The following is a 21,460-nucleotide window of genomic DNA, read 5'->3' on the forward strand; positions in this document are numbered from 1 at the left end:
CCACTGGTGTTGTAATCTGTGATTTACTTCCTCCTAACATTTCAGTTTGCTTCCAGTATCTATCCTCTGTGATTACTGGCTCTTTAGACAGATCTAATAGAAGTGTGTGAGCTATTGGCTCAGTATAAAGGGTCAGTAGTGTTTTCACGTCACCTATCCATCCTCCATTTAGTCACCCAAAGCATGTAGTAAATACTCCTCACTTTTATTCATCTGCTCTTAAATTCAGACAAATTCCCGCTTGATAACGTTGAGCTTGTGTGTGTGTGTGTGTGTGTGTGTGTGTGTGTGTGTGTGTGTGTGTGTGTGTGTGTGTGTGTGTTATTTGCATACTTTCTGAGACTGGAAGCTCAAAAGTAACAAAACAAAACGGATTGTCAGATGTTGTTTTGGGGCTTCAAGAGGACAGAGAAACGTATGTTATGGGTAATGATTACCTTATAATTAATATAATTAAAAGACTGCATGACCAGATAAAAATATGAAGGTTTAGATAATTAAATTAAAAGAGTTGGTACAAAACAGAGCAGGTGGAACATTAACAGGAAAACTGTCAGTGTCTGTGAGATGTCTATTTTCTTTCTAACTTTGATAAGCTAATCAGTTAGTAGAGTGATAATCAGTGTAAATGTTAGCATAGTTTTATGTAACACTAAATATGTGTCTTACAAACACAGTAGGGAGGTTTAAAAAATGTGACACATCTTATGTATATGTAAGGATACACATGACAACATTTTAAAATGTGCAGTTTTTGTAGAACTCTCTGCACACAGGGCCTTTTTACTGTTTTATTTCTTCCTCAGTGGCGTTCACAAATTAAAACTTACCAAATTTAAGCCGTCTCTCTCCTTTAATTGCATATGTCGCTGTCAAACAATATGTCCATCCAACCTTCACATTACTGCCATCGTGTGGCCGCAATAACCTATTGTCACTGAAAGCTGCAATAATTTCAATCTTGTTAGAGGCTCTCTCTGCAATACAGGTGTGTGTGTGTGGGCAAATGTTCAGCTCATTTGTCTCCAAGCTACAGTCTGTCTCTGTGAGTGCTCTTATCTTGTTTCTTCATTTGTTTTTGTGTAATAAACTCATAGACACCAGGGGTCAGTCGTCTCCTGAGAGACTGTATTTATACAGGAAGTGTTCACTCATTCAGCTGTACCATGGAGTATAGGACCATATTAAGAAAAGCCATATATTATTGATCATTTTGAGAATAAGTAGAAATTTCAACATTAAAGTGGAAAATCTATTTTGGGGGAAAAAGTGAAATTATGAGATTACAGTTGTTGTTTCAAGACAAACTGCTACAGTTGCTACACCCTCTGAGTTAGTGAAATCATACTTCAGAATCAGTTTTAGTAACAAGGAAGAAAATGATTTCTTTTTTAGTTCATAAACACAGCTGCTAAGTCTGTGGTGTATCACAACTCGTGCGATCAGTTTATTGCATTAAGTCATGTAAACAAGGCATCTTCTAGAAGGTAAAGCAAATGTTTCAGTTTGTCTTGAAACAACAATGGTCATCTCCACATTTCAACATGTTTCTCTAAATAGAATTACAACTTTATTCTTGAAATTTTAATTTTATTCTCACAGTAATCCATAACAATTTTTTTTCTTAATGTGACCCTAACACTCCTTTGTACAGGTGTGTACACAGAAGGAAACCCAACAATGTTTCACCCTGAGCTTTGCAGCAGGAGTGATAGCAAAGACATTTAGACTTTTCTTTTTTGGTCATTTTATTTGAATGTAATACTTTAAAGCTCATCTTAGAAATTAATCATCAGCATAAAATGAAAACTAAAGTAAAACACATCTGATAACATGAAAAACCAAAAACATCCAAGAGGCAGGGCACCAAATAAAAAAATGTCAGCTTGTCAGCATCCTACAGTCGGTACAATTATTATATCACTATTGGTGGGTTGAATATAGTTTGAAAATAGTTTTATATTTTTTAATGCAATGTGTGAAGAAATGGAGGCTGATTACATGTTACTGACAAGACAGGCTCAAGTAAATAAATAACAAGTTTCCAGTGACCTTTTGTCAGAGCTGATGATAAATGTTGCTCTTTTGTTATCTCAGAAATGCATATTTGTGGGTACAGAATTAGAGCGCATGGGGATTTTTCCTATAGTTGTGTTATTGGATGCAAAGGTCATTATGTCACGACCCTAGTGCACGGGTAACTTTCCTTTACATTTGACTAGAATAATCCTGTTAGTGAGACGTTTGCCTTCATACTGACATTTGGGTTCCCTGGTTCTTTTCTTCTTTAGTTTACATATAACAACACTAAACTTAGATACACTCTTTGTCATGCGACTCTTACGATCATATCTTCCTTGACCATTACAAATGGCTTTGACCTCTTTATCATCACTAAGGATGAATGTGTTAGTAAACTTACAACGGCTGTTAACATCATAGATCTGCCTGTTTTTTATTTCTGTATCACATTTTTCCGCACTCATCTTAGCATCTACATGTTGCCGTCTGAACTTTTCATAAGGGGTTTCATTCTGCTGCTGTTTGGGTTGAAGATTGGCTAGTTTTGAGAGTCCAGTGTCAAAGAGCAGCACAAGCAGCAAACCAGCAAACATGATCCTCATTGTTTCCTGGAGAAGGAAAAACAGGAACATTTTCCAGATTAAGAATTTAAAGCAGCAAAAATCTTGTCACTGTAGTGGTGGAAATAATTATTTGATCTCCTGTTGAATTTGTAACTTTGCTCACTTACAAAAAAAAGGAACAGTCACTAAATTTTGTATTAGTTTGATTTTAATGGAGAGAGACAGAATATTATCTTGCTCAGGTCTACAATCTCGTGCCACTGTGGGCAAAACCAAAGAGCTGTCAAGGGACGATAGAGACAAGACTCTAGACCGGCACAAGGCCTGAACAGGTGTATGGACATCTGCAAGAATGAAAAGGCACCAACTGTTCATGCATTTATTCAGAAATGGAAGATATTTAAAATGACCTTTAGTCGTCTCAAGCTCCATGCAAGAACTTGCTTTATGGAGTGAGGATTATCATGAGAAAGTTGTTGGATCAGCCACAACTACAAGAGAGAAGCTTGTTAATGAGCTGAAGGCAGTTGGGATCACAGTCATTTAAAACATTGGTAACACACCATGCTGTAACAGACTAAAATCTTGCGGCACTTCCAAGGTCCGCCGGTTCAAGGAGAAACATGTATAGGCCCATCAAGTGCCAGTGAACATCTAAATGATTCAGGGAAGACTTTGGAGAAAGTGCTGTGGGGAGATGAGACGTAATTCGAATTATGTGGCTTTAACTGACCTTTTGAAATAGGAGCGTGACACAAAAAATATCATCTCCGTCAAGCAGAGAGATGGAAACATTATGATGTTGGCCTGTTTTGCTACAGGACGACTTAGCAGTTCCAACCAGTCAGACTGCGTCGTCAGACTGCTTGCCACGGATTGGCTTGTCAGTCGCGGCACTCGATGAGTCATGAGACGGTGTCTTTCACTAAAATCAAAACTGCAATTTTTTTAAACCCTGCAACAAGGGAAATAGCTGCACAACACCGTGGTTCCTAAGTGTGACCACAAGCCACAGATATATCATCGCTGCCACGTCTTCCTTTGTTGTGGCATTCGTGTTGCTTATAAATGACAACATGGACATTGGGCCGCTTTGCTGTAATGACCCCACGCACATTAGGTGGTACTTGATTGTAATGGAAAATGAGTTGAGTCACAGCAGCCGATCTGAGTATGTACTAATGGAGAAGTGCTATAAGATCACGGAGCGGTCTAGTCAGTCTCCAGACCTCAGTACTGTAGAAAATTTGTGGAGTGAGCTGAAGTTTCAACTTTCCAAGTGGCAGTCAAGAAACTTAAAGGATTCAGAGAGTTTCTGTAAAGAGGAGAGGGCCCAATTGTGTAAACCAAGAGACGTGAAACATCGTGCTACTTGGAGATGAGATATTTATTTCACTCAGTGACGTGCAAATCAGTTTATACATTTTATGTTTTTTGGGTTTTTTTGGCTGATATTCTTTCTCTCTCCATTAAAATGAAACAACTATCAACATTAGAAACTGTTGACTTCTTTATTTACTGCAGGGGGTCAACTAATAATTTCCCCCCTGGCATCAAATTTAAATACATAGAACAACATAACAGATAAACATAGTATCCTCTTATTATGACCTTTTTTTTTTTTAAACATGTTTGATTCGCCCTTTAAAATCACATACCGAGGTCATAAGCACGACTCTGTGTTTCTCTTCTCTCTTGCTTTTTACCTTATACGAACCCCTACTTACAGATTTACAAGCGTCACGTAATATTTGGCAGCGTTCTCTTGAAACTTTTATTTTGAAACTGAAACACGCGGAAAAGCGGAAGCAGGCTTCTGTACACCTGAGGTGCACGCGCTGCGTACACCCCCTCTGTCGGGCATGCGCAGCAGAGCGTGCGCTCCAGAGGTGGCTGACTTGAGCAGAAAGCGCAGAACCAGCAAGAAAGGAAAAGACAGAAGCAGACAGAGTTAACCTGAGCTTGAAATTAATCAAGAGTCAGCAGAGCGACTTTTCACAGGGGGAACAGGACCTGTTGATTTTTCTAACTGATGGCTACACACAGCTCTGCAGGACAGCTAATTACCGCTGTTTTTTTTTCTTTTTTTTTTTTCTTTTTAACCTGTCCCGTTTGGTTCTTTTGCCATCAGAATTATTGTCTAAAGGCGAAGAAAGATGCCCAACGGATTTACTTTACCAAATGGACCATCCCAGCCTTGCCGTAATGGTCCATTTGATTCACCTTTATTGTTTATTTTATTTTCACTTGCTGAATACGGGACAGACTTGACTGGTGGAAAGAAAGGGAGAAAGAAAGAGGGAAAGAAAAACAGCTGAGAAGAGGGACGGGGAGAAGGGCAAAACCAAAACCAACAGAATAAGCAGACAAAAAAAATACATATATCGATCACCTGGGTCACCTGTTGAGAAAGAAAAAAGAAAGCAAGCAGAAGAAAACGAGAGTAATAAACAACATCACAATGATATATGGGAATATGACAGTAAATACTAAATATTAAACATTATTGTGCAGCACGTGAGATCGACAGCGCACAGTGTGCTTTGAGGTAGGAGCCAAAAAGGGTGTAGTTGTGTGTGTGTGATCACCCGTGTGTGCACCTGTGAGCATGAACGCGCTTGTTTTTAAAAAGGTTCCTTCATGTAATGATCTGCTAGAGGGTGTGGGGGCCACTGCCCCGTCCTCCAGGGCATGAAGCAGGTATGGAGGAGATCAAAACTCCAGACATCCAGGGCCCCAGAACACAAGAGACCAAGGAAGACCAACAGAGGGGCAGCAGCGCCACTATCCCAGAAAGAGCTGAGGAGAGTCCCAGATGAGGGGTCACTCAGCAGCCGCGGAGCACAAGCCGGGGGTTGCAGTGACGTGCCCGTGAGCTCCGCCGGCAGCCAGCTGTGCCTGAGTGACCGAGCCCGGGCCGAGAGGCCGAGGGCACCCCATCCCCCAGTGGCCCGAGCGAGCCCCAGGCTCCAGGCCCCGATAAGCAGCCGCCAAGGAGTGAGCCGGTGGGTACCTGGGCGCCCACCCCGGGCACAAAGAACCACCAACGCACCGATGTCTGAGGGCGTCTGCCACCGGCAGGGGAAGTGGTGGGGAGATGGGCCTCAAACCTTGGAGGGCCTGAGATGTCCCCAGAGAGGTGGCGTCTGATACCCAACCTGACATATAGACACAGACAAACAGGCACACACAGATACAAACATCTATTCCCACCCTCATGCTCTCATATACAATTACTCAACACTCACCCAACGTGGAGACGGACATAAAGAGACACTGTACACACAATCACACTCCCCAAGCGTACTCTAAGCCCGGGTCTAGGTACCCTTGCCCCTGGAGGGGAAACTGCGCCCAGACCCAGGTGATGTTACCCTTTTCCCTGCGGTGGGAGAAGCAGACTGCCCCGACTCCGCAGCAGCAGGGAGGCCCCACATTCCAGACCCCAGTCGGACGGCCAACTCCTCCTCCTAGCCCCCCCGCTCCAGCAGGTCGCAGAGAACGGGGTGTGGGAAGACTCCAAACCTCCTCCACCCGCTCATATGTAGTGTTGATGTATGTGTGTTCTAAGGTGCATTTAAAACCCAGGAGGGCATGGAGCTACCTGCCAGAGCAGCAGGTAGCGTATAGCCCCTCCTGCTAGCCCTCAATGTCTACGTGTATTTAAAATTGAGAGGTGGGCAACGACGCCAGGGGTGAGGTGTACACCCTGATGGTAATTTGGAATCCGTGTAGCGTGCCCACCCCAAGATCCTATATGTATGTGTAATGAGAGTGTGAGTAATGTGAATGTCTAAGTTGTGGGATAAAATTGAGGCAGAGGCAGCCAGAAGGGGACAGAGGGGGGATGTCTCCTCTGCACCCTGGTGACACACCCCTACCCCAAGGCCCTGCATGTGTGGGTGATTGTGGTGGAGCGGGAAGAGGGAGGCAGCTGGAGATGGGAGGGAAGGAAGGAGGGCAGTGACCCCTCCTGGGGCCAGCTCCCCGCTGACCCCAGTAGGCACCCCATACTCTGCAACCCGCCAGGAAAGGGGGGGCCCAGGCCCATCCGGACCGGGGCCCAGTGCAGCAACGCCGCCCAGCCCCACAGAGCCCGGGACAGTCCACCCGACCCCACCACAGAGAAAACTGCACCCACCCCATCATCCACTCATCTTCCAGACTACACAAGACAATAGACGCCCAGGCTGAGATCTTCCTCCACCTCTCCTGTATCTCCCCTCCTGCAGAGAGAGTTCCTGAAGAGAGGAAATCTCCTGCAGGATTTGACAACCTCCCCACCAGTTGAAGAGCCCCCAGGTGGTTCGATGCACAGTCGGCACCCTGCGCCAGGACTGGGCCCCCATACACCCACCCGCCCACAACCCGGCAACACACCAACCAGGACCCAAGCCCCTGAGGCTTGGCCAGGGCCCCAGCCCAGAGACGGAGTGCCCCAGAACCTCACGCCCATCCCGGAGCCACCCAGGGGCAGCCAGGCTACCAGGTCAGTAACCCACGTCCGTCAGCACAGACCCTCCCTAGCCCTGCTGCACGCAGCCACGAGGAAACCGTCACCTAAGAGCCAACAGAGCCCCTAATTGGCCATGACCGTTACCCGGGTTGAGCCCCCAAGGAAGATGCTCCCGGGAACCCCTGATGCCCTAAGCCTGTCCCTACCCCCACACCAATCACAACAGTGAAGGTGGGACCAAACTAAGACCCCCACCCCACTAGGTGATGGAGCTGATCAAAGGAGCCCAGAGCAATTGATCTGATGTGGTGGCAGAGGCTGTATCAAGACTAATGTAATCTAATAAATAATTTCTATATTGGTTAGAATTAAGATTATTTTTATTTTTCCAGTTCATGAGGACTGTTTTCTTGGCTATGCATAGGGCAGTGAAAACCATATGGGCTATATTCTTTTCCGGAGTGACATTATCTAAGCTGCCCAACAAACATACTAAAGGGAAGTTGGAATGTTACATTTCAGACACTTTGATAAGTCTTCACATATCTCGCGCCAAAACTTCTGAACTGGTGGACAGAACCAAAGAGCGTGGATATAATTGTCCGTGAATTGGTTTGGCAGTGTGAGCAGTTGTTGGTAGACGTAAAGCCCATCTTGAACATCCGATGGCCTGTATAGTGCACTCTATGTAGTATTTTGTATTGAATTAATTGAAGACTGGGATTTCTAATTAGATGAAAGGTTTTAAGCAAATCTGAGACCAGAAGTTTTGGTCAAAGTTAACTGATAAATCCGCTTCCCATTTTGCAATAGGAAGTGATATTGATTCATCTGTTTTAGAAAGCATTCTGTATATTTTGGATAGTAATTTGGGGTTTTAAGAGTAAGAAATTGAACCACACTTGGTGGCGTTTGTAGTTCAACTTGACCCGGTTTAAATCTCTTTTTATTATGGATTTAATTTGTTGATATTCTAAAAATCTTTTCTTGTTGATCCCATATTGTGTAACTAGTCTGTCAAATGAAATAAATTCTGTTCCTTCTAGTATATGTTCTAAGTATTTGATTCCTTTACTACTCCAATCTGAAAAGTTTATCATATTATTGTTTTGTAATATGTCAGGGTTGTTCCAGATAGGTGTGCGTTTGCATGGGATTAATGAAGACTGTCAACTTCAGAAACTCCCACCACGCTGTCAGAGAAGAGCTGATGTTGATGCTTTTGAAGCATTCATGTCGTTGGATGTTTGAGCTGATAAATGGTAGATCTGAAATCTCTAGATTATTGCAAAGTGCTTGTTCTACATCTAGCCAAGGTTCATCTAAGAGGGTATGTTTTTGCCATCCTGAGATAAACTGAAGCCTGTTGGCTAAGAAGTAATGCTGAAAGTTAGGTAGTTCTAATCCTCCTTTATCCTTGGTCTTTTGTAGTGTTTTTAAGCTTATACGTGGGGCTTATTTTTCCAAAGGAATTTGGACATATATGAATCTAGAGATCTGAACCAATCTTATGGCGGTTTAGTTGGGATCATTGAGAATAAATAATTTATTTTTGGTAATACCATCATTTTTATAGCGGCAACCTTCCCATGAGTGATATGGGTAGACATTTCCACCTAGCCAGATCACCTTCTACCTTCTTTAAAAGTGGGATATGGTTTAATTTAGTTAGTTCTGCAAGCTTGGGAGATACATTAATACCTAAATATTTTATATTTCCGATTGCAGTGGAGTAGAAGAGGAATTATGGAAGGAGCAATTAATCGGAAGGACTGTAGATTTTGACCAGTTAATTGAGTAATCTGATATTCTTGCAAAAGAGTTTATCAGTTCAATCACCCCAGAGATATTGGTTTGTGAATTTTGGAGAAAGAGTAACACATCATCCGCATAAAGGCTGATTTTATGTTCTACATTCTTGCATTTTATGCCCTTAATTACTGAATTCTGTCTTATTGCTGCTGCTAGTGGTTCGATAAAATTGCAAACAGTGAAGGGAGAGTGGGCATCCCTGCCTGGTGCCCCTCAGGAGACAGAAGCTGGAGGATGTCTGGTCATTTGTTCTCACACAAGCTGTTGGGGAATTATATAATATTTTTAACCAGTTGATGAAAGAAGATCCAAAACCAAATTTGTGTAAAGTTGCAAATAGAAATTTCCAGTTAACTCTGTCAAACGCTTTTTCTGCATCTAAAGAAAATATTGTAGTTTCAAGGTTTTACTGTATGAGTAGTCTATCAAATTAAGTAATCTACGTGTATTTGTTGATGAGTGCCTACCTTTTATGAAACCAGTTTGGTCAGGATGAATTAAGAGGGGGTTATTTTCTCTAATCTCTTTGAGAGAGCTTTGCAGATTATTTTGAGGTCTACATTTATAAGGGATATTGGACGATAGCTTGAGGGATATACAGGGTGTTTGCCTGGTTTTAGTAAGAGATTAATGTTTGCAGAATTCATATTTGATGGAAGTCTGCCATTTTCTTTGATTTCCAACAACGTTCTGTATAAAACTGGTGCTAGAATCGTCCAGAATTCTTTGTAGAATTCTGCAGGAAAGCCATCTGGGCCTGGAGCCTTATTATTGGGCATACTTATCAGGGCTTCCTGGAGTTCACCTGGTGTCAGTGGCGAATCTAGTGCCATTGCTTGAGTGTCTAATAATTTTGGGAGAGTTATGTTGTCTAAAAACTGATCAATTTCCTTTTAGATGGGTTTATTTGTGGTGAATACAACGTTTTATAGAAATCCCTGAAAATGTTGTTTATTTGTTTGGTCATATACTGTGTTCCCAGATGAATCTTGAACAGCACATATAGTTGTTTTTTTCTTTATTTATTTTTAGCTGGTTTGCTAGAAATTGACCGGATTTATTACTATGTTCATAATTTTGTAAGCGTAGTCTTTGTACTAAGAATTTTGTTTTTTATCAATTATCTCATTTAATTCTAGTTTTGTTTTGCGTATTTTGTTCAATGTTTCCTGATCTTGGTGGTACGCGTGAGGCTTCTTCTAGGGATTTGATGGTTTTTCTAATTCCTGAATATTTTTGTTTTCTTCTTTCTTTTTATGTGATGAGAAAGAAATTATTTTACCTCTCATCACAGCTTTCCTGCTTCCCATAGAACAGAAGCTGATGTTCCGGGAGTGTCATTAAAGTCTAAATATGAAGTCCACTCTTTTTAAAATATTTAATAAAGTCTTCATCTTTAAGCAGTGAAGTATTAAATCTCCAGTTTTTACTTGGCGTAGTATTATTCTTGTGCATTAGTGTTAAAGATACAGGAGCATGATCGCTGACAGCTATAGGATGAATCTCAGTGTCTGAAATGTCACTCAGCAGTGAGCTGCTGACCAAAAAATAATCCAGACGAGAGTAGGAGTGATGAACATGTGAGAAGAAAGAATATTCCTTACTGTTGGGGTGGAGGGAGCGCCATGCATCGCAAAGACCAAAGTCGCTCATATACTGTTTGATTATATTTGTGGACTGCCAATTACGCTGAGTTCCTGCTGTATTGAGCCTATCCATTTCTTCATTTAGTCCAAGGTTGAGGTCGCCTCCAAGAACAAGTGTGCCATCTAAGTGTTCAGAGAGTGCACTGAAAAAACTGTGAAAAAATGAGGGATCATCAACATTTGGACCATATACACTTACAATACATAGCTTTTTATCACATATAGATAGTTTAATGATTAAGAATCTGCCCTCTGGATCTATAACTGTATCGAGTACTGTGAAATTAATATTTTTATGTATTAAAATTGCTACCCCTTTGTCTAGAATTATAACAAGCTGAGAACACGTTAGGAAACTCAGGTGTTTTAAGTTCATTCGAACCTTTAAGAGGTCTGTGGGTCTCTTGTAAAAGGACAACATCTGCCTGTAGTTTTTGAGTTGGTTAAATATTTTTAACCTCTTTTCTCTGGAGCCAGCTCCATTTACATTCCATGTAACGAATCTTAGTTCACCCATAGATATGTTTGTATAACTAGGGGTGTATGCTGTGTGTGTGGCTTAGACAGGTGGAGAGAATACATCACCAGTTCATAAATAAAGAGAGGAGAGAGAGAAAAATGCGTGGCGAGATGCTCCCTGAGTCTGATTATGTGTGTGCATATTTACTAATATGAGTAGTACGCTTGACTTAAGTGTGTGTATCCTATACTGTGTGCGCTGTCTGTCTGATGTAAATGTGCTGCCGTTGAGCGCATGATTGTGTGTGATCGTGCTGTGCATATGTGTCGAAATAAAGTTTGTGGATGAGTCTGGAGGCAGGTGATCAAGCAGTGAAAGAAATAAAGAAAGAAACCAAGTACAAGGGTGAGCAGCATAAAAACAGGAGGGGAAAAGAGAGAAAAAAACGAGAAGGAGAGAAAACAATAGCAAAAAAAACAAAAAACAAACAAACCCGGAAACATTCCAATCATACCGTTGACGGAGAGTGACGGTGTTAATTCTGCTATGAAATTAAGATGAGCCGATTTGATACTGGTAAGTTAGACAGATGTTAATGTTAAGTTAATGCAAGTTAGTGTGCGTGGATAGGGAAAGGGTGTAGCGGATTCTTATCTGGTGTGAAGTTAATACAGCCACGGAGTGATGTCGGGTCGCGGTGGAGCTGTCCGTCCACGTACAGCCGGTCCACAGCGATGACAGCGCGGGAGCCCTTCTGGATGAAGCTGCGTCGGATTGGGAACAGGACCCTGCGTCGTTCCAGGATCTCTTTGGGGAACTGGTCGTTCACGCTGAAGTCCGTTCCTTTTAATTCCCTCCCGCGGCTTTTCACCTGTTCCTTTTGTTTGAAGTGGCCAAATTTGGCCACAATAGGACGTGGTCTCCCGGCCGGCGTCCTCACGGCCCCCAAGCGATGCACTCTATCGAAGGCAATGTTCTTTACGGTGTCCTCCGGCAGCTTCAGGTGGATTTTAATGAAGCTTTTCACCGTTGCCTCTGCATCCTCTCCGGCAGATTCTGGAATACCGGAAAATACAAGGTTGTCACGCATGCTACGGGCTTGTAGATCGATAACTGACTCTTTTATTTTTTTATTTTCAGTGTTTAGCTGGGTCACATTATCGGTGAGAGATTTGACCGACTCCCGTAGCGTGGCATTTTCAGCGGCAAGCGTTTCCACTTGCTGCTGGCTGAACTCCAGGGATTCTCGCAGAGATTTAAATTCCGGTGTAAAATCTCCACCAGGGACAGCCTCGCATCGAAACTGGACAATCGTTGGTCGATTGACTCCAGGATGTCTGCAATGTCTTTGCCGGCAGGTGATGTTGTGCCGGGGAGTCTGCCGGGCGACATCTCTTCGATGACGGTGTCTCAATTTTGGCCGGGGAAGATGCACTCTGGGCCTTCTTCATGACTAAATCTTGGAAACAGCGGTCGATGTAATCTTGGAGAGCGTCTAAACTCTCCCCGTTGTCCTCCAGGGTGTTAGGGATGATAGGACAGATGTTGTTAGTTATGTGACAATTGATTATTATATTTGGTAATGCTAAAGCTTAAAGAAACTTTGTTCAGTTCTAAACTACCATTCGCTTAAATTTTCCGCCAAAATCTCCGGCGTCTGACGTCAGTTACAGCATGTGTCGCTTACCTTGTCCGTCACTTACCTCTCCGACTACCGCTGTTTAGTTTAATATTTGATTTTAAACAGTGTTTGAAGCTAAGACAAATACAGATCACATATTTTCATACAGTGATGTTCCAGTCGGGTTAATGTTTGTGTGTCCTACCTGTAAAGACTGCAGGTTACTGGAGCGTGTCTGCAAACATGAAGCCCCCCTTCAGTCTAATATTGACACCGTTATGCCGTCTGCACTTTGATCCCGCTACCTACTCTTGAAAACGATGTGCGCATCTACTTCACTATTTACGGTTCAACATGTTTCCTGTTGCTCTGAGGTGCATCTAACAAACAAACAAATCATTTACCACTAATAATAACAATTTTGTTTTAATAATATAAACACATATATAGCAAAGGTCTTATTCAAATTTATGCAGCCTAGGATAAAAGTTGGTCTTTTTTGATATAGGATGTTTGGAAATTATTTTATTGTTATGATTTTTGCATTTTGTTATTTAATTGATTGCAAAAAAGAAAACAAGTTTATGTAAACAAGTGGAAATTAATCCTCCTGAGAATAAGCCTTTTAAATAACCTTGGTGGGTTTTTTGGTTGTTCAAGAGTTGAACCATACATAGGATCATAGGTGGCTGACTGCAGTTAGATAATAGCTGTCACAAAAAAATATTATCTTCATACACGTCACAGCTGTGTAAGCACTGATATTGATAATAGATGGGACCACAAAGAGACAACATCTTTTGCTAAATGTAATTATTATATTAGAAATTTATAAAATTTGTGATTCAAATTTTTCCAAATGAGAACATGTACCTTTTTTTGGTTTACTGATCAGTGGTTGGTTGGTTAACCTGCAGGTGTTCAGGCACGAGTCCGTCGTCTGGAAGAGCAGGTGGTGAAGATGTCTTCAGTGACTGAAATGCTCTGAAGGTGGAATTAAAGTTAAACTTTATTTGAACATAAATCAGTAAAGACAGGCCTCCATCCTGACATGCAGTACTTGCATTACTTATGTATGATATGCATGCTCACAGAACCCAGATGATGCCAGCATGTTTTGAAGCCAATGTCTGGATAGTGAATGTGAGAATAAGTGTGGCAGGAGAGTGATTTCTCTCTCTTTCTTGGAAGTATACAAAAGCCTGTTGTTTATAAAAAGTTAATAAACAAACAACAAGTTCTTACCGAATGAGAAGTGAAGCCTGGAGATGAGCAGAGATCAAGTCAAGTGCAGTTCAGACACGCTGTTATTAAATTCTACCTGAGCAGGTTATAGTTCACCTCAGTAACAGAAGAATAAATAACACTTGGCTCTGAGGGCTTCAGTTTTTATACACTGTCGTAGCACCACCTTAAGCAACCATTTACATCAATACCTACATCACTAGCCCACCAGTTCTAAGAAACGTCTCTGTTTGTGGTTCAGAACCTAATGTGACACCAGTGACCACAACAGCATGCAGCTGCAGGTTGTCATTCACAGCTGGCTTTACAATAGAAGAGAATAAAGAGGCATTTTTCTGTAAAACTTTTCTGTAAAATATTACTTTTAAATAAATAAATAAAATGTGTCTAAAAATAAACTAAGGTAAACACCCAGAATAATGAATTAAAAAAAACTGCACTTGGCTTAGTTTTTGTTAACTTGGTGTAATATGTCATGTGTTGTTCAGCTGAACTCTTCTTCCACACAACATGACCCCTGTGAGTGCCGCCTGCTCCAATCAGAGACAAGGTAAAATGTAGCACTATTAAAACAATGTGATTAATGCTGCATAAAAGTGAGCATTTAGCACAATAGCACAATTAGAGCCCTGAAACCTCAAATTGGATATGTTCAAACATCAAAGCTTACTCAAAAGAGACATGGAATCACTTTAGTTTGTCTCCAGATCTGTTCTTCCTGTCGTCCCCATTTACCAATATTTGCTGAGTCATCACAGAACTTTTGCAGGAATCATTTAGCAAAGTTGTAGGAGACGTCTGCTGTGTATATTATGAATAGAAATGGAGTCAGGACTGTTCCCTGTGGGGTGCCTATACTGCAGAACACCCATTCAGACACATAATTCCTCATGTACTGAGGGTGGTTGATAAGACAGTCCAGGATCCATGTGGTGATGGTCCACACCTGTGTAATCAGGCCTGTCCTTCAGGATTGTCGGTATAATCGTGTTAAAAGCACTGGAGAAATCAAAGCACATGATTCTCACAGTGCTCCACACACTTTCCAGGTGAGCGAGGGATCGGTGTAGGAGCTGGATGACAGCATCATCTACCGTAATGTTGGGGTAGTAGGTGAACTGGAAGGGGTTCAGCAGTGAACTCACCTGGGGCCGAAGATCAGCAAGGACCAGCTCTCCAGGTTCTCCATCAGGTGTGATGTCATAGCCTCCAGCCTGTAGCTGTTGTTCATTTACATCTGCCTAATTGATCATTTATCCTCAGCACACTTTTCAGTTCCCTTGCCTGAAACTGGACAACATGGAAAGTCTGAATTCAAACACAGGTTGCAGCTTATGCATTTTTGACTCCATGCAGGATGAGTGACGGAGCGCTTCTCCCACTGAAAACGCTACGTCCAGGTGAACAGAATTAACTGTTTGGCACAGGTCCAACAAATGTTTTGCTCTGCTCTGAATTCACAGATCATGTCTGTTTTACTTGTGAGCTATAAGGTATAAAATTCTCTTGTGTATATATTTGTCTTCACAGATGTACAGCAGAGCTTTTTGTGAGAGTGAAATAAAAAATAAAATAGTAAAACCACCAGAATAAACACAATAAACCACCTTTCAGTTCAACTTTTGCTGTCTCAACAATGTTCTCATTTATATTTTTTGCTGTTTAACTTACCAAATATTTCCAGTAAGACATTTGATCAGGTCTTTTAAAACTTCCTATTAACCAAGCAGCATTCTCAAGCTGCTGCTGCACTGTTAAGAAAATCCTAACTTAATCCTCATAGCACAGTCACAAGAAAACAAACAAACCCATATGGAAAAGAAATAGAAAAAACTTATAAAAGACTTGCATCAGATTTGGCCTACTTCATATAGTGAATCATATAAGGCTTATATGATTTACTCATGAAAGTGGCCACTTTCATATATTGTTTTAGTAAGTATCCAAAACATACAAGTTTTACTTTATATCATTTTTCAAGGGATCTTATATCTGTTTTCACTCTTGTATGGTTTTCATACAAGTTTCACACAAGACAGATACAAACTTTATAAGATTTATAAATATCTTTTCCATGTGGGAACATACAGTCATGTGGAAAAGAGTGTTTTCATAAAAATATAGCGTACTAGTAAAAACTAAGAACACTGATTTAGTAACTTATAGAGCTACCTTTAGCAGCAATAATGTTACCAAATTGTTTCTGTATGACTATCAGTCTGTCACAAGGTTGTTCAGGATATTTGAATCACTCTTCTTTACATGGCTTCTTCAGATCATTGAGGTTTGTGGTATTAGTTTATGTTCAGCTCTCTCAAGTTCCCAGCACTGAATTTTAGGTTGAGGTCTGGACTGTGACCGGGCCATTGCAAAACCTTGATTCTTGTCTTTTTTAGCCATTCTGTTGCAGCTATGCTGATGTGCTTGGGAACTTTGCCCTGCTGCTTGACCCAAACTCACTTTTGACTCTACAGTACTTGGTATACAGGGGAGTTCAGTGAAAATTCGATGGCTGCAAGGGGCCCAGGTTCTGTAGCTGCAAAACAAGCTCAAATCATCACCCCTTCACCACTGTGCTGACAGCTTGTATGAGGCGTTCATGCAGTATGCTTTGCAACTTTGCTACCAAACTTGCAGCCATGCTGTCATGCTCTTTTTAGAGAGAAGAGACTTTCTCTTTGCAACCCTCCCAAGAAGGCTACACTTATTCAACCTTTTTCTAATTGTACTGTCATGGACTTTAACATTTAACATGCTAACTGAGGCCTGTAGAGTCTGAGATGTAACCTTGGATTTTTGAGCTTTTTCTGACCATTGCACAGTTTGACCCTGGGGTGAATTTCTCTAGAAAGATTATGACACTGTGTTAACTGCCAATTATGCTTTCGTATAGGTGCTCACACTTGCTGGTAAACCAAGAATCAAGTGCAGTTGATTAGCAGCATCTGGCTGCTATTTATCTTTTTCATTTGTATTGAAGCATTAAAGGTGCTTTCTTAACAACATGAGCTGTGTGAAGCAATAAATGGTGAGCATATTACCCTCTATAGTCTACAGACAAACTAGAGCATCCAAATCACGTGATCAATTTAAGTTGACATCGAACCCTCACTGAGTCTTGTTTCAGTTTGGGTCAGAAAGACTTCAAACTACATGCCAGTTTTGAGAATCACCTTTAGTGCTAGAAGAAGCGGTAAAAACTGCATTTTCTAAGGATGTAACGAAGAAAAAATGCAAGTAAAACGTGATTTCCATTTCGTATTGGGGAAAATGCAGCATGACAGCCAATCGCAAAATTATATGGCTGCTGAGGAAAAGGAGAAGTTGTTAAAGTGAAGGCCAAACAACGACATCAACAGTGAGTTTTGAGATTCGAGAGATTTGTGGCATTTTTGGAGTGTGTAATCTAGCCTTTTATGTTTTTTTGTTTGTGTTTTTTGAGTGTCAAAAACGCAGTCAAATTCAAATAATAACTGTATTCTTATTTGTGCTGGTGTGCTGAAAATAATGACACCAAACAAGGAAAAATAAGCAGTATGTAAAAGTGAAATTAATGAAGGTAAACTCAAAAGGTGTCAAAAACGGCCATTTATAGGTTTGACTTCAGAGTTTTACATTACACAAAGATTGCATTATAACATATTATAACATATGTTGTTAGTGTGATAACATCTGCATTGCATTCATAGAAGTTTCTTCTGCTCTCAGAACAGATTCAGTTGTTCACAGTTTTGGCACACGGTGCATTACCAGGCTGCAAACACTCATAAGGTGCTGAGTTGTGGTCATGAAAAGAACAAAGTGCTTAACGATAATTCTGTGATGCAGTGTCATCAGACTGTTGACAAACACTCAGTTTAGCCACAGTGTGACAGCACGGCTTCACGGAAAGTCATGTTTTGAATTACTTCTCATGTGGTGTTTTCTGCTCTTTATTTCATGTTCATTTACTTGACCAAGCCTCTGATGTGTAAATCAAATCCATGTGAATGTCATCAGAACATATTTTATAATGAAAATTGTTTTCTTTTACTAATAAGTTGAGGATTTGGCATAACATTGAATATAGAAGTTTTCCATCTGTGAAGGTCAGTTTCTATGTTGGATTGTAAACTCACTTTACTAGTCCTCCTTCATTATTCCATCCATTTTGTGCAGTTGATCAGTACCACTGGCACCAAATCAGCCCCGGAGCATGATCCTACCACCACCAGGCTTAACATCTGGTACACGGTTATTAGATTTCAAAGGATCACCTTTGATGCACCAAACATACTGTTGTCATTATATAGCTCAGTCATAGTCTAGTCTGCCCATAAAGCTGTCTTTCCAGAAGCAAATGGCTTTTTTGTGGTTGGGATCCTCTCAGTTCACAGTAATAACAAATTCCCTCTGATCTACGGGGAACTCTTTGGGTCTTCTTCCAGTCCTTGGCAAAGTGGTAACACCTCACCTTTGACACCTTGTAAGATGTTAGTTTCAGTTTATTTTTATGTTAGTTGTTTTAGTTGATTATATGCTGTTCTATCTCGTTTTTTTAATATACGGCTGTTTTAATTTTTACGTATTATGTGTTTTGTTTTATTCTACTGTTTTCTTTTTTAACTTATTTACCGTACAGCACTTTGGTCCTGCGCTGGGTACTTTAAAGTGCTTTATAGATAATGCTGGATTGGATCATCTTCCACACCACTGCAATTTTTGTATTCAACAGGACACATTCACATGAACTTTCAGCACATCCAAAAACCCGTCCAGCTTTGTCACTTCTGAGGAATCGAACACTGTCTTCTCTCTGGTCCACTCCCTATGGATCATTTGTACGCTGGCTACAGGTTGATTTCTCTACCAGGAGTGGGGTTTGAACCCACGTGGACAAATGTCTATTGGATCTTAAGTCCAACGCCTTCACCACTCGGCCATCCTGGTCCGACAGAACTGAGCGGCGTAACAGACACGTCGCCCAACAGTAAAGTCAACACTTGTAATTGTTTATATGCTTTATATATTCTGAGGTAAGTTGATATATAGTCTTACATCATATTCTATAAGGATGTTATGCATTTGTATACTTTCTGCCGAGTTTGACCCATTTAGCAGAAGTCAGCCTGTTTAAGGCTCTGATATCTATTCTGTATGACTTAAAGCAGTTATGACATGGTCTGATTTTCTCACCCAATAAAGGAATATTTCATATATCAGTGTACTCTTCATTCTATCAGAAACAGTTTTCACAGCTCGTACATTTGCTTTTTACACATATGTAGGCATTGAGCCAAATGTAATGTAATGCCAACATATTAAATGAACAATATTTGTCTCTTATGTATAATACATCTATATATACACTGTCAAAGATACTTGTCTTTGAGTAAAGATTTAAGGTGATAGGAAATATAAATAACTGCAACTTGAATCTTTGACACAGTTCAAGCTCACTGCTGTAATATGATCCTGTAAAACACACACACACACACACACACACACACACACACACACACACACACTAAACCAAAATGTCCATCACAGGAACTGAGAAAACAGTCCAACAGAAAATGTCCACGAACAGGACAGGGGCCCTGGAAACCATGCAAAACAAAACAGGCAGGCCAAAGACAAGCATGGGTTGCAGTGAGAAGAGTCCAGAAACATAGTTCGGGGGGCTGACCCTGGTTCCGACAGTACAGGAGCCAAGGGGAAAAACAGCTGGATGGGCTCCTCGGGGCCTCAATTTTAAATACACGTAGACATTGAGGGCTAGCAGGAGGGGCTATACGCTTACCTGCTGCTCTGGCAGGTAGCTCCATGCCCTCCTGGGTTTTAAATGCACCTTAGAACACACATACATCAACACTACATATGAGCGGGTGGAGGGAGGTTTGGAGTCTTCCTACACCCCCGTTCTCTGCGGCCTGCTGGAGCGGGGGGGGGCTAGGAGGAGGAGTTGGCCGTCCGACTGGGGTCTGGAATGTGGGGCCTCCCTGCTGCTGCGGAGTCGGGGCAGTCTGCTTCTCCCCACCGCAGGGAAAAGGGTAACATCACCTGGGTCTGGGCGCAGTTTCCCCCTCCAGGGGCAAGGGTACCTAGACCCGGGGCTTAGAGTACGCTTGGGAGTGTGATTGTGTGTACAGCGTCTCTTTATGTCCGTCTCCACGTTGGGTGAGTGTTGAGTAATTGTATATGAGAGCATGAGGGTGGGAATAGATGTTTGTATCTGTGTGTGCCTGTTTGTCTGTGTCTATATGTCAGGTTGGGTATCAGGCGCCACCTCTCTGGGGACATCTCAGGCCCTCCAAGGTTTGAGGCCCATCTCCCCCACCACTTCCCCTGCCGGTGGCAGACGCCCTCAGACATCGGTGCGTTGGTGGTTCTTTGTGCCCGGGGTGGGCGCCCAGGTACCCACCGGCTCACTCCTTGGCGGCTGCTTATCGGGGCCTGGAGCCTGGGGCTCGCTCGGGCCACTCGGGGATGGGGTGCCTCGGCCTCGGCCCGGGCTCGGTCACTCAGGCACAGCTGGCTGCCGGCGGAGCTCACGGGCACGTCACTGCACCCCCCGGCTTCTGCTCCGCGGCTGCTGAGTGACCCCTCATCTGGGACTCTCCTCAGCTCTTTCTGGGATAGTGGCGCGGCTGCCCCTCTGTTGGTCTTCCTTGGTCTCTTGTGTTCTGGGGGCCTCTGGATGTCTGGAGTTTTGATCTCCTCCATACCTGCTTCATGCCCTGGAGGACGGGCAGTGGCCCCCACACCCCTCTAGCAGATCATTACATGAAGGAACCTTTTAAAAACAAGCGCGTTCATGCTCACAGGTGCACACACGGGTGATCACACACACAAACTACACCCTTTTTGGCTCCTACCTCAAAGCACACTGTGCGCTGTCGATCTCACGTGCTGCACAATAATGTTTAATATTTAGTATTTACTGTCATATTCCCATATATCATTGTGATGTTGTTTATTACTCTCGTTTTCTTCTGCTTGCTTTCTTTTTTCCTTTCTCAACAGGTGACCCAGGTGATCGATATATGTATTTTTTGTCTGCTTATTCTGTTGGTTTTGGTTTTGCCCTTCTCCCCGTCCCTCTTCTCAGCTGTTTTCTTTCCTCTTTCTTTCTCCCTTTCTTTCCACCAGTCAAGTCTGTCCCGTATTCAGCAAGTGAAAATAAAATAAACAATAAAGGTGAATCAAATGGACCATTACGGCAAGGCTGGGATGGTCCATTTGTAAAAGTAAATCCGTTGGGCATCTTTCTTCGCCTTTAGACAATAATTCTGATGGCAAAAGAACCAAACGGGACAGGTTAAAAAGAAAAAAAAAAAAAAAAAAAAAAATTGAACTATGGACTGAGCTGCTAACAGAGCTAATGACTGTGCTATAGACTGAAATGCATACAGTAGTCATGGTGGTGATGATGGTTGTGGCCTTAAGTCTCCTGACCTTCTGGAACACAGGGAGGACTACTGGGTGGGCTCACCTGAGCCTTCAGCAGAAACAGGAACAGGTGCAGGCCTGCCGGACACTGCCACTCCCACCCGAGGAGTAGGTATGGGTGCGGAGACGGGCTGTATCCTGGCTGACCTCACCCTGGGGACCGGCATGGGTGCAGGGGTGGACTGGTTCACAGCCCCCCTCACC

At 42.2% G+C, this 21,460-nt stretch overlaps 1 non-coding gene across 1 annotated transcript; it reads right to left on the reverse strand.

The window, feature by feature from the left end:
- Positions 1 to 18,671: 18,671 nt before the first annotated feature.
- Positions 18,672 to 18,754, reverse strand: trnal-uaa. Its single transcript has one exon. It is a non-coding gene; the product is annotated as a tRNA-Leu (tRNA).
- Between the last annotated feature and the right edge of the window lie 2,706 nt (positions 18,755 to 21,460).

The sequence above is a fragment of the Oreochromis aureus genome, linkage group 23 (assembly GCF_013358895.1).
Source record: "Oreochromis aureus strain Israel breed Guangdong linkage group 23, ZZ_aureus, whole genome shotgun sequence".
NCBI lineage: Eukaryota > Metazoa > Chordata > Actinopteri > Cichliformes > Cichlidae > Oreochromis > Oreochromis aureus.